Source organism: Rattus norvegicus, chromosome 4 (genome assembly GCF_036323735.1).
Source record: "Rattus norvegicus strain BN/NHsdMcwi chromosome 4, GRCr8, whole genome shotgun sequence".
NCBI lineage: Eukaryota > Metazoa > Chordata > Mammalia > Rodentia > Muridae > Rattus > Rattus norvegicus.
The window spans coordinates 61,471,024-61,481,683 of NC_086022.1; the positions used below are offsets into that span (position 1 = coordinate 61,471,024).

At 42.4% G+C, this 10,660-nt stretch overlaps 1 pseudogene; it reads right to left on the reverse strand.

The window, feature by feature from the left end:
- Nucleotides 1–314: 314 nt before the first annotated feature.
- Nucleotides 315–9,906, reverse strand: LOC134486749 (transcription factor BTF3-like; annotated as a pseudogene).
- Between the last annotated feature and the right edge of the window lie 754 nt (nucleotides 9,907–10,660).

Here is a 10,660-nt window from a genome sequence, read left to right on the forward strand (position 1 = left end):
GCTCTGAACCCCATTTATTAATAGGGTTATTTGTCTCCCTGCAGTTTAACTTCTTGAGTTCTTTATATATTTTGATACATATATATCTGTTGTAGGATTGGTAAAGATCTTTTCCCAATCTGTTGGTTGCCATTTTGTCCTAACCACAGTGTCCTTTGCCTTACAGAAGCTTTGTAGTTTTATGACAGGGAAAGAATTTTATTAACCTTTTCCAAACTTTATTCCCAGGCGTCTTCAGCTTAATTTGATGCAAAGAATGAATCAGTCATAATTGAAAACTGAAAAGAGCTGCAGTGTTCAGGGGGGCTTGGGCTTAAAGATGTTAGAGATGTAGATTATGAGATCCATAATAAACAAAAAAATTAAAAAGCAGTCACGATATAAAACAGCAGGTCCTGTAACTTCTGCAAGGGTCACCTTCTTCAGAAGTTGCTTCAATTCAGTTTGCCTCGTTCTCAGATGCCTCCTCAAAATTCTCCACCGGATCTGCAACTTTGTCATCGTCATCAGAAGCAAGTGCTGCTTCTCCATCCATAGATTGTTGGGTACAGCTTCAGCCGGCCTCCTCAAACTAGTCAGACTGTCTGCAGCAAGCTGGCTGAGGATGCTGGGAAACATTTCTGACAGCCGCTTTGTCTCGGTGTGGCCTGTAACGGGGAAGGTGTTTGCTGCCAGAGACGCCTGAACTTTAAGGTTGTTAAAACGGATCACTGTTCCTCGGTTTGTAAACATGTTCACCTCTTCAATACCACAGATATTGTTTGCCCCAACTTCTTTAAGGAGAACTGCAGTTTTTTATCGTCTGCTGTGACTGTTCTGTGAACCACCTTCTTTCTACGAGCAGTTCTTTTCCCACCAATGGGCACTTGTGCCTGCAGTTTGGCAAGTTTTCCCTGGTTCATGATCATTTCTTTCATCTTGTCTGAGTGGAAATGGGGCTGCACAGGGGACTAAGGTTCATGCTCAGGGGGACTCAGGCAGACCAGCTGAGATAAGGCTCACACACGGGGATGCAAGATGGCAGCTAGAGGCAAAATACCCCTTTTAAATGTAGGGTGGGAGTGCTTTTCTATTACCTTTTGAGCAAGAAGTAACTTTGACACACTCCCTGATATAGAGCGTCCCCTCCAGTCTCCAATGGATGTGCTGAGGGATATGATATCCACACCTATAAAGTAAAGCATGGGCACGTGGATCTCAGGACCCACAAGTTCTACATCCACAGATTCAACCAGCCGCGATCAGAAATGTTCAAATTGCATCTGGGTAGACTTTCTCTGTTTGTCAATCTTCCCTAGATAGTAAACTATACAAATATTTGTATCGCATTTGCATAACTTAGAGGTGATTTAACATATTCAAGGAAGGGTACACATAGGATATGTATGGATATTGTCATTTTATAGAAGGAACTTGAACTTCCATGGATTTGGGTATCTGTGAGAGATCTAGAAGTCAAGGTTTCTGTGTATACTGAAGGACAACTATATACACCGGAGATTTATCATTCATTTTTATATGTGTCTTCCAGGGCGTGAGAACTTCTGTGGCTACATGGGTAGTGTCAGAACATGCATCTAGTTTACACGTCAGGTGGATAATTCCCGTTTTCTCAAGTACGAGCAGATCCAACAGTTTTGTCTCCTCTGCTTTTGACCAAAGCCTAGTAGTGTAGCTCTCTCTAATCTTAACATTTTGTTCCATGCCAGGGATCAAACCCAGGAACTCTCGAATGTGGGGTAAGCATTCTACTGCCAAGCTATCCTCATCTCCCATCATTGTGTTGGAGGAGATTGTAGCTTTTCATATCTATATTTTCCATTTCTTTGCATGTTGAATGCCTTTTTGTATGCCTACTGCCTGCTTGGATTTTCTTCTTAAATATTTGAATCCTCCTTTTTTATCCATGCCTTATTGGATAATTTGTCTTCTTATTGAAATTTTATATTCTTTATACATATATGAGTTTGTTTTGAGAATATATGTGGTTATGTATATGTGTGTGTGAAGATTGTGTTGGTTGTGTTTACTTTTTTACATAAGTTTTATTCATTAATGAAAACAATTCAAATGCCCATGAAAGAAATATAGACTAATAAATTGTTATAAAGTCACATTAGGGACTATCACATGACCATTAAAATGAATGGCACTCTGGGACATAAGGAAATATGGATAAATACTAGCAAAGTTATGACTAAGTGAAGACAAAAAAAGCTAGAATATGAAATATAGTACAACATCCTTTTCAAAAGTCACAAAATATCTAAAACAAAATCTTTGCCTTTGAGTAAGGCATGTAGCTCAGGGGTAGAGCACTTGCCTAGCATGGCTTGAGTTGGAGCCCCAGGACTGCAGACAATAATAAATAAAAAGTCTATTCTCCCCCCCAATGTAGAGGGCTATAATTATTTAATGCTATATTAATATGTAGTACGAGAACAATGGACCCATCTGTGCTTGAGAATGGTGGCTACCTAGAATGGGGGAAATAGGGGGAAGGGGTGGGATGTCTGTATATGTTGATGGCCATTCTTCCGAAATGCCAGCCTTCTGGTTGGCGGGTAGATTTATGGGTGCTTATCACACTGTGAAAAACGTACATGTAAATGAATGATGGACTAATGATTAGATGTGAATCAAGGATTATGATTAATCAGATTAAGTGCAGCTGAGGCTCTCTTATTTAAAAAAAATAAAAAAGGACTCCCATTCCCCATCCAAACCTCATGGTTGAGCAGCATTGTTAGTGCCAAGGTGCAGATTATGTACTAGAAAATCTCAATTTATTTCTTATTGGTTTCTGGAAAAGTCATTAGAAGTGTAGGTTGTATATTTTTCTTATACCCTGAAGCATGGTTGTGCACTGTGGAGTGTGGATGTGCCAGCTCAGAGACCTCTTCTGCAGGAACACAATGTCTTAGGTTCACTTTTATTTTAGATAGGCCGTTTCTTAGCATGTAGAAGAAAGCTGGAGGCGTGATGATCAAGGTAAGGGGCATTTAGAAATCTGGTACATTCTGCCCATGAGAGAGGACAAGAACTTAAGAGAAGGCACTTAAGAGATAGTTAAAAGATGACTTCTTTGGTTTCCCTCAGAGAGGAATAGCAGCCGGTTAAAGGAATCGTGGATTCTCTCTGCTTTCTCAGAGCCAATATCTGTTGTCTCCCAACTGTGGGTCCTTCATTCTCCTGTAGAACATTGACACTTTTATCTGATCCCAGGACAATTCTAAACACCAGTCTCATCTCTCTTGCTGGCTGATATTCTAGTTGGCAACACCCTCCTGATTAACAGCCTTGATAGGTACAGATACTGCTGGAGCTAGTGGCTTGGGGGGGGGCGGAGTTTATGTCACAGGGAAGCATGATGTCAGCTGTCATCCCTCAGCTTGGTCAGTTCTCTTATGACACTAGTCCACTCATCAGTCCATCACCTTGGACTTACCTGAAAACATCAGGAGGATTCTAGAAAGGATTAGAAGTCCTAGAAGGTGATCTGGAAGTAGGCAAACCTTTAATCCTTAGATGTTTGGGAAAGAAACTCTTAGGACAGTCTTTGGGACAGTTATAGAAATGTCTTGAAGAATTTGGGGCAGGAAAGTCCTGTGCCCCATTGGGAGCTGAGAAGCTTGCTCTGTTGAGACACGAAGGCAATCAACAAACAGCCTCTGGCCTCTTAGCGTCATCAACTCACTATAACCCTGGATGTGTCTTAAAACCAGGAGTCAAGTGGTGCTGGGAAGAAAGCAAGTAACAGTGAAACCTGCTTGGAAAATGTGGAACTCTGGGTGAGTTCTAAACCATTCTGATCTCCTGACCTCTAGAAGTCCTGGCTACATGGTGGAGTCTATAAATGACTATTACCCGATGGTACCTGCCACACAGGAGACTCTACAGAACCCACAGAACCTCAGTATTCTCTACTGCTTGGTGCTAGATGGAAGAAATAAGTGTCTGGGATGGATCTGGATGGTTTATAGGGCAACAATTCTAATGCTCCCCCTGTGGCGCTCCAGAGCTGTTCTCTTTCCAGTTGAGGATGGTAGGTAACAAGGATGGAGGGCAACATGGGAGAGTCTAGTGTATTGGAGGCAGAAAGTGCTGACAACTTACCTCAATGTTGCGAATTTTCCTACATGTCAAACTAACTATTCCTCACTGAGTTGGTCCACTTTCTGTTACTGTAGCAAAATACCCGAGACAAAAAAGGTTCAGGTTGGACTTGCCTTCAGAGCTGTCAGTGCTTGTCTGGCTCCACTGTTCACGGCTCGGGAAGCTGGACACCCTGGTGGAGCTTGTGTGATAGAGAAAAATCTGTTTACTTCATGGTAGCTATGTGGAAAGGAGTCAAGAAAGCCCGTTCCAGTGATCCGACTTCTTTATGTTAGACTTCAGCGTTTGAAAGTTCCAATAGCTACATTAGCAGATGAAGCCTTTAACTCACAAGCCTGTAGAGGGCGCTGTAGATCTTCTAACACTGTTCTGAAGGGCGCAACCATGTTGTCAGTAGGAAGCTTCTAAGATAAAGCCGGTGGTTCCCAAACTTGAAGTGATTTCCTGTGTACTAGAAAAGACCTTAGAAGTTTCTGATCTTCTCAGAAGGTGGTTGCAGGTGTGGTCCTGGGCATGGGAGCTCTGTGGAAACACACTATCAATCAGCTCATGGAAAGGTCCATTCATTTCATTTTGCCAAGCGGTGACTTGGTTTCCTAGCAGCCAAAGCTACAGAAAATGACTTTTGGCAAATGAATTCCTGAGTCCCAGAGGACTTCTCTAGGTGAGCTTGGCTGGTAAATGAAGCACAGGTTTCTGGAGATCCTTGGTCAGAGTGAGTGAAGGCAAAAGAGTTGTGGGAAATTGATCTACAAAGCTGTGGACATAAGGGCAGTCCTTTTTATTGTTTTGTCTCCTGTGACTGTCACCATTGTGGCAACAGCAAGAATCCTTGATTGACAGGAGAAAGGGGACCTCGTTTCTAACACATGCCCTCGGGGGACTGCCCTTTCTCAAGCCTTAGCATCTGTGGTGTTTATTCCCAAGCTTGTTGCTTCCTAGTCTCTCTTCAGCTTCTGAATTTGCTATATGGAAGGAGGTCTCTGTGAGCATGGATGATAGATAACCAGAACCTCCATCTCTCCAGACAAAGGAAGGGCACATCGTGCAAGACTCATTGCAAGAGGGAGGGCCAGGGATTCAGATCTCGGGCATAGAAATGGAGACTAAAACCATCTTGGTGCCCCTGCCAGAGACCAGGCTTTTTCCAGCAGGACACCGCCATGGACACATGGAGGCTGCTGGGACTGCCTAAGGTTTTTGCTTAGTTCCTGTTCTCTAGCGTCTCAAGTGAGTCAGTTTCCCATCCTCGTAGTTCAAGAATCGACGCATAGAAGAGGCTGTAAGAGTTCAGATGCCTCTTCATGATGGAGGTTTCCATCCTTCCACCTCCCGAGCTCTTACCTTCACCCTCTGGCCCTGTGTGCTGTTACTTGGTATATTTTCTTTCCAGAGGATAAGGACTGAGGAGGAAGGAAACAGCACCAGGAACATGAGGCAGTTTACTGCCCCCAGGCTCAAAGGCAGGACAGTGAAGGGAACAAGATAAGAAGGTGACCCTGAGATTCATTTAACAGGCAAAGAAAAGGACAGGCATTAGATAGACTTAACAAAAGAAGAACTAAATTGACATCCTATTGACTTGTAGAGGGCGTTTAAAAACAGGTTCCTATACCACCAGTTATTTGCTGGAGAGGCTGGCAGAGGACTCAGCTACCCAAAGCATCACTCCTGAAGGCCCACTAGTCAACATCAGCACGTGAAATTGAGCTCACTTCAAGGACTTGCTTAGCATACCCCTCCCCACAGCTTCCAGAAGTCAACTCAGTCTCCAAAGTGTGGATAGGAGGCTAGCATTATAGATGTAACCTTTACTCACAAACCCTGACTATGGGTCATAGTCCCAGTCCCCGGACTTATGGAGGATGCTGGAGGATAGGATTCTTCTGGCTTTAAGGTAGAGATAGCATCACGGGGGAGTATCTTACTGCTTCCTGGTAAGGAAGTGATGTTCTTACAGAGCCCTCTCCTCAGGTACCCTGTGTGCACATGCGTGCCCATGGGCTGGAACCACCTACTTTCTCCCCTCCCTGTTCCTACATCTAATCCCACATCTTTGAAGTTCTGCAGGTTGCTTTCCCCTCCTCCGTCCTGACGTGCAGAGGTCGTACATCTGCAGGCACCAATGCAAGGCAGTTGAATCCAGCTCTCCAGCTAGCTCTGTCAGTTAGCCACTGGCTCCCTGGGGCGATCCAGAGCGGATTCAGAGTCCTATAAAAGCAGCTTCTCTGATGATTATGCTAGGATTCTATTATACCACGCTCTGGGGAGTAGCATACAAACTCCTCACCTGCCTCCTGTGCTTTCCTCAGCCTTTCTCGGAGAGCCTGGGTTCTTCTGCAGAGTACCCCAAGTCCCCCTATCCCAAGTTTTTCCCAGACTGAGCGTGAGGGGAAAAGGAGCCTTTGGTTTAGCAAAAAGATTTGAAGGTCACCTTCATGGAGCCCCAAACACGATAACAATCTCTTCAATCAACAAGCCAGGCTCCTCTGGAAACTGAAATAGCAACTATGGAGTCAATTGCACCCCCTCCGCTTTCTTTTCTTCATAGGACACAAAGAAACTCTAGGGGTGAACTTGGAGATCACAGTATCTTTTAACAGCCTGAAAGCCTGAAAAGAAAGTTCCCGTGTCTATCTGCAGCTTGTCAGTACAGAAAAGCTAATTATCTCTGTGCTCTCCCTACCACCTTATATCCAGCCAATTCTTGTCCTTTAGCTGTGGCCTTATTTGTCCTATCGATAGCTCAGAGTTCAAGGAGATTCTGGCAATGGCACCACCCATTTTAGATGGCAGAGGACTCAGGTCGAGGAACAAGGGTGACAACACAGGGTCAGCACAGGGTAGAGTAGACCGAGGAGGAGAGACAAGTAGACATTTTAGCAACCTCTGCTGGCTCCTACTTTCTTCCTCTTCTCCTTGGGTTGGGCCCTGAGCTGCAGTGCACTGACTAGTGTAACATCCAGTGGGCAGGTGCCAAGGCAGGAACAGATGGCATGAGGAAAGAAAATGCTTCCACTCTGTGGCATTTGGGGAGAGGAATGAAGACGGAATTTTTCAGGTTGGAGTTAATTAGGGATAATGGAACATGCGTGGGGGCAAATTGTTGATGGAAAGGAAGAACCTGGCAAATGGCACCTTTCTCTCTCTCTCTCTCTCTCTCTCTCTCTCTCTCTCTCTCTCTCTCCTGTCCTTCTGTCTTCTCCTCCTCCTGCCCCTCTTCCTCCTGATCCTCCTCCTCCTCTTCTCTAATATGGGGTAGCCTAGGAGGACAATGGGCTTGAATCATGCTCATATGAACACATGAAAAGGACATCCCACAGACTCTGCTCACCACCCCTGAGAGGGAAGACTGTGGAGAACTACCAGAGGTGTCCTTAAATCACAGCACAGACAGCCACAGGCACGAGTGCTAGCTCTGTGAACAAGAGGCTGGGCAGAGGCCACAGCAGGGTTATTCCATTGACATAGTGAAGGACCAAGAACTGTTAGAAAGAGGCTTACAGGTCATCTGCTTCAGCCCCCAGTATGCAAATGAGCAAAATGAATTCAGAGACAGGCCTGATAAAGAAACATTGCTTTTAAAAGGCTGAACGGAAGTGGGATCCAATCCTAGATTAACCAACAGAAAACCCCACGACTGTGTAGAGACAAAGACAGGTAAGGAGTAAGAGAAGCAAGAAAGACATGTCGTCACGAGCCACTAAGCAAATGTCAGACAAGGCGGGCTTCAGGGTAGAGAAAGTTACCACAGGCAGTGAAGGACACCAGGCAATGACCCAAAGCATCAACTTCTTAAGAAGACATAAAAGAAATCCTTAGTGAGTTCACCTAGGCATACAGCTTTGAAGCACACAAGTGAAAAGGATAAGGCTGAAAGGGACAATAGGAAGCCTCACAGCTACAGCCAGAGACTACCATCAGTCTGACTTAGACATTTATAGAGCAATTAGACAAAAATCTGTAGAAGTTCTGAGTCCTATTACCAAACTTTCCCTCATTAAGATTTATTAGGCATTCCACCCCATGAGCACAGAATGTATCTTCCTTTTAAATGCCCCTGGAATGTGTCCGAAGTCTGACTATATGCTGACACATAAACTAAGACTAAATAGATCTCAGATTAAACATATAAGAAATCATTTTGACCATGACCAGATTAAATTAGAAACTTTCAAAAGAACCATGTGTGAAAAACCCTCAAGTATCTGGGAGTTAATAAAGTATTTTTTAAAATAAACCATGGTTCAGATAAAGAGTCATGAGATACTAGGATTAATTTTCAGAACAATGAAAAGGAACTGTGTGGTGTCAGCAGGAGTGATAGGAGAGCTATTGTTACTGTTAAATACCAAGAGAAGAAAAACAGACAGTTTTCAAAGTAATGATATAACTTTCCTCTTAAGAAGCCAGAAAAATAAATGTAATTTAGAAGTGTAAATAATTAGTCAAACTACCTTCTAAATATTTGTGATTAGGTTTAAAGCGTATTGGCCTTGTCAAGATCTGGTCCAAGCGCTGAGAATAAGTGTGTGTTGTGTGTTCAGCCCTACACAGAAATCTCTAGCATTCATCTAAGGCCCAGGGAACATTGCAGAAGATGGGGTAGAAAGACTGTAAGAGCTGAAAGTAGGGAGGAGCTCTGTCTGCCGGACATGAGGTGACCATTACAATTATGAAGATGTGGCAGTCGTGGCTACTTGCATAAGACCCACATAAAAATGGCATAAAAGAAAAGTAGGAGGGGATAGTTGGGAAGAAGCATGGAGTCAGAGGACTGAAGATGAGAGAAGATCCTGTGGGGTGATTGTGATTATAGCACATTGTATCTATACATGAAAGTGTTAAAAAGTTAACGTTCAATAAAGGACACCATTATGTGCAACGGAAGTCAAGCAGATGTCAGGGAAACCATAGGAGCACAGAGTCAACAAAGTGTAAAGATGAACAAATCCAGTGAATTCAACAGAGATGAGAGACAAGAATGTCAGCAATATCTACAAAAGATCTCATAGGGCAGAACCCCTATCTGATGGAGAAGTTTATTTAATGGCATTCAATGCTATGGTTTCAATGAAATGAACCAAGTCCTGGAAAGACACAAATGGCCCAAGGACTGTGAAGCAGAAACCAGTAACCCGAGAGTGCTCAAATTTAGGAAGGAGGTGGATTTGTGGGTAGAATCTTCCTAAGAAATAGAACTCAACAATAACAACAACAAGAACAACAGAAAAACAAACAAAAAATGACCAACTAGTGAAATAAAACTCCCAACCCAAATCTGTCTGTCCAATTAATGAATTCTTTCAAATAATAAACACTCAAACAAACAAACTGTAAGTAATGAAAAGCCTTCTGAGAAGAGGAGAGAATTCTCAACACATCTTATGGGGGAGGGGTACTACTCTGATGCTGGAAGGGTTAATGACCTCTAGTGGATTGAGAAACTACAGAGAAAAAGTTGTCAGCTAGGATCTAGGATCCTGGGCTTCTCAAGAGAGTGTCAACACACCAGTCTCCCCTTGGTATTGGTATTTACAACTTTGAGTGTTCAGGGGAACAGATCTGCAGCCAGATTCTTCTACTCCCCAAACTTCCTTTTCTGTCTTATAAAATCCTCAACCTCCCTTCACTTGGTCACATAGTCTCTATTTCAGAAGCGATCACTGTCCTTCATTGTTCTGATTGAAAGACATTCTGTTTCCATAGAGGCTGGATTCCTCTGTTTTAAATTTTTTAAAAAACTTTTATTTAAATTTTTTAAAAAAAATTCTCAGTCCTGATCTTACAGTATCCAACCAAACATTACAGAAGAAGAAGAAGAAGAAGAAGAAGAAGAAGAAGAAGAAGAAGAAGAAGAAGAAGAAGAAGAAGAAGAAGAAGAAGAAGAAGAAGAAGAAGAAAGGAAAAGAAAAGAAAAGAAAAGAAAGAAAGAAAGAAAGAAAGAAAAAGACAAAAAAAGTAACTGGTTCACTGGTCCATTTGGCATAAATGCAGAAATGTTACTAATAACATATTATTAAATGGAAGCCCTCCAATACTATTTGTGAAAACTGTTATATATCATGACCAAGCAAAGTGAGTCCCAGGAATGCTTGGTCAGTTTAACGTTTAACACTGAATCAACTTAAAAAGAAAAAGTGGAAAATCATATTAGTTAATGGAGGAAACTGTGTATGTAAATTTAAAAAAATTTGCTACTAAAATTTGTAAAACGAAGGGACAGAGAGATGGTTTGATGATTAAGAGCACTTGTTCTTCCACAGGGCCTGAGCCTAGTTTCCAGAACCCACATCACAGTTGCAACTACCTTTAAGTTTAGCACTAGGAGATCCTGGGGCACCACAGATACATGGCACAAACATATAGATATACAAATAGAAGAAGTAAAATGCAATTCTAAATAAATAAACTAAATTAAAACTATAAGTCAATACTAAAAGAAATTAAGGAATACATAAATAAATAGAGGTATACTATGTGCATGGATAAGAATTTATAAAAATTAATAATATGATGAATATGGGCAAAGGATTTCAATAGA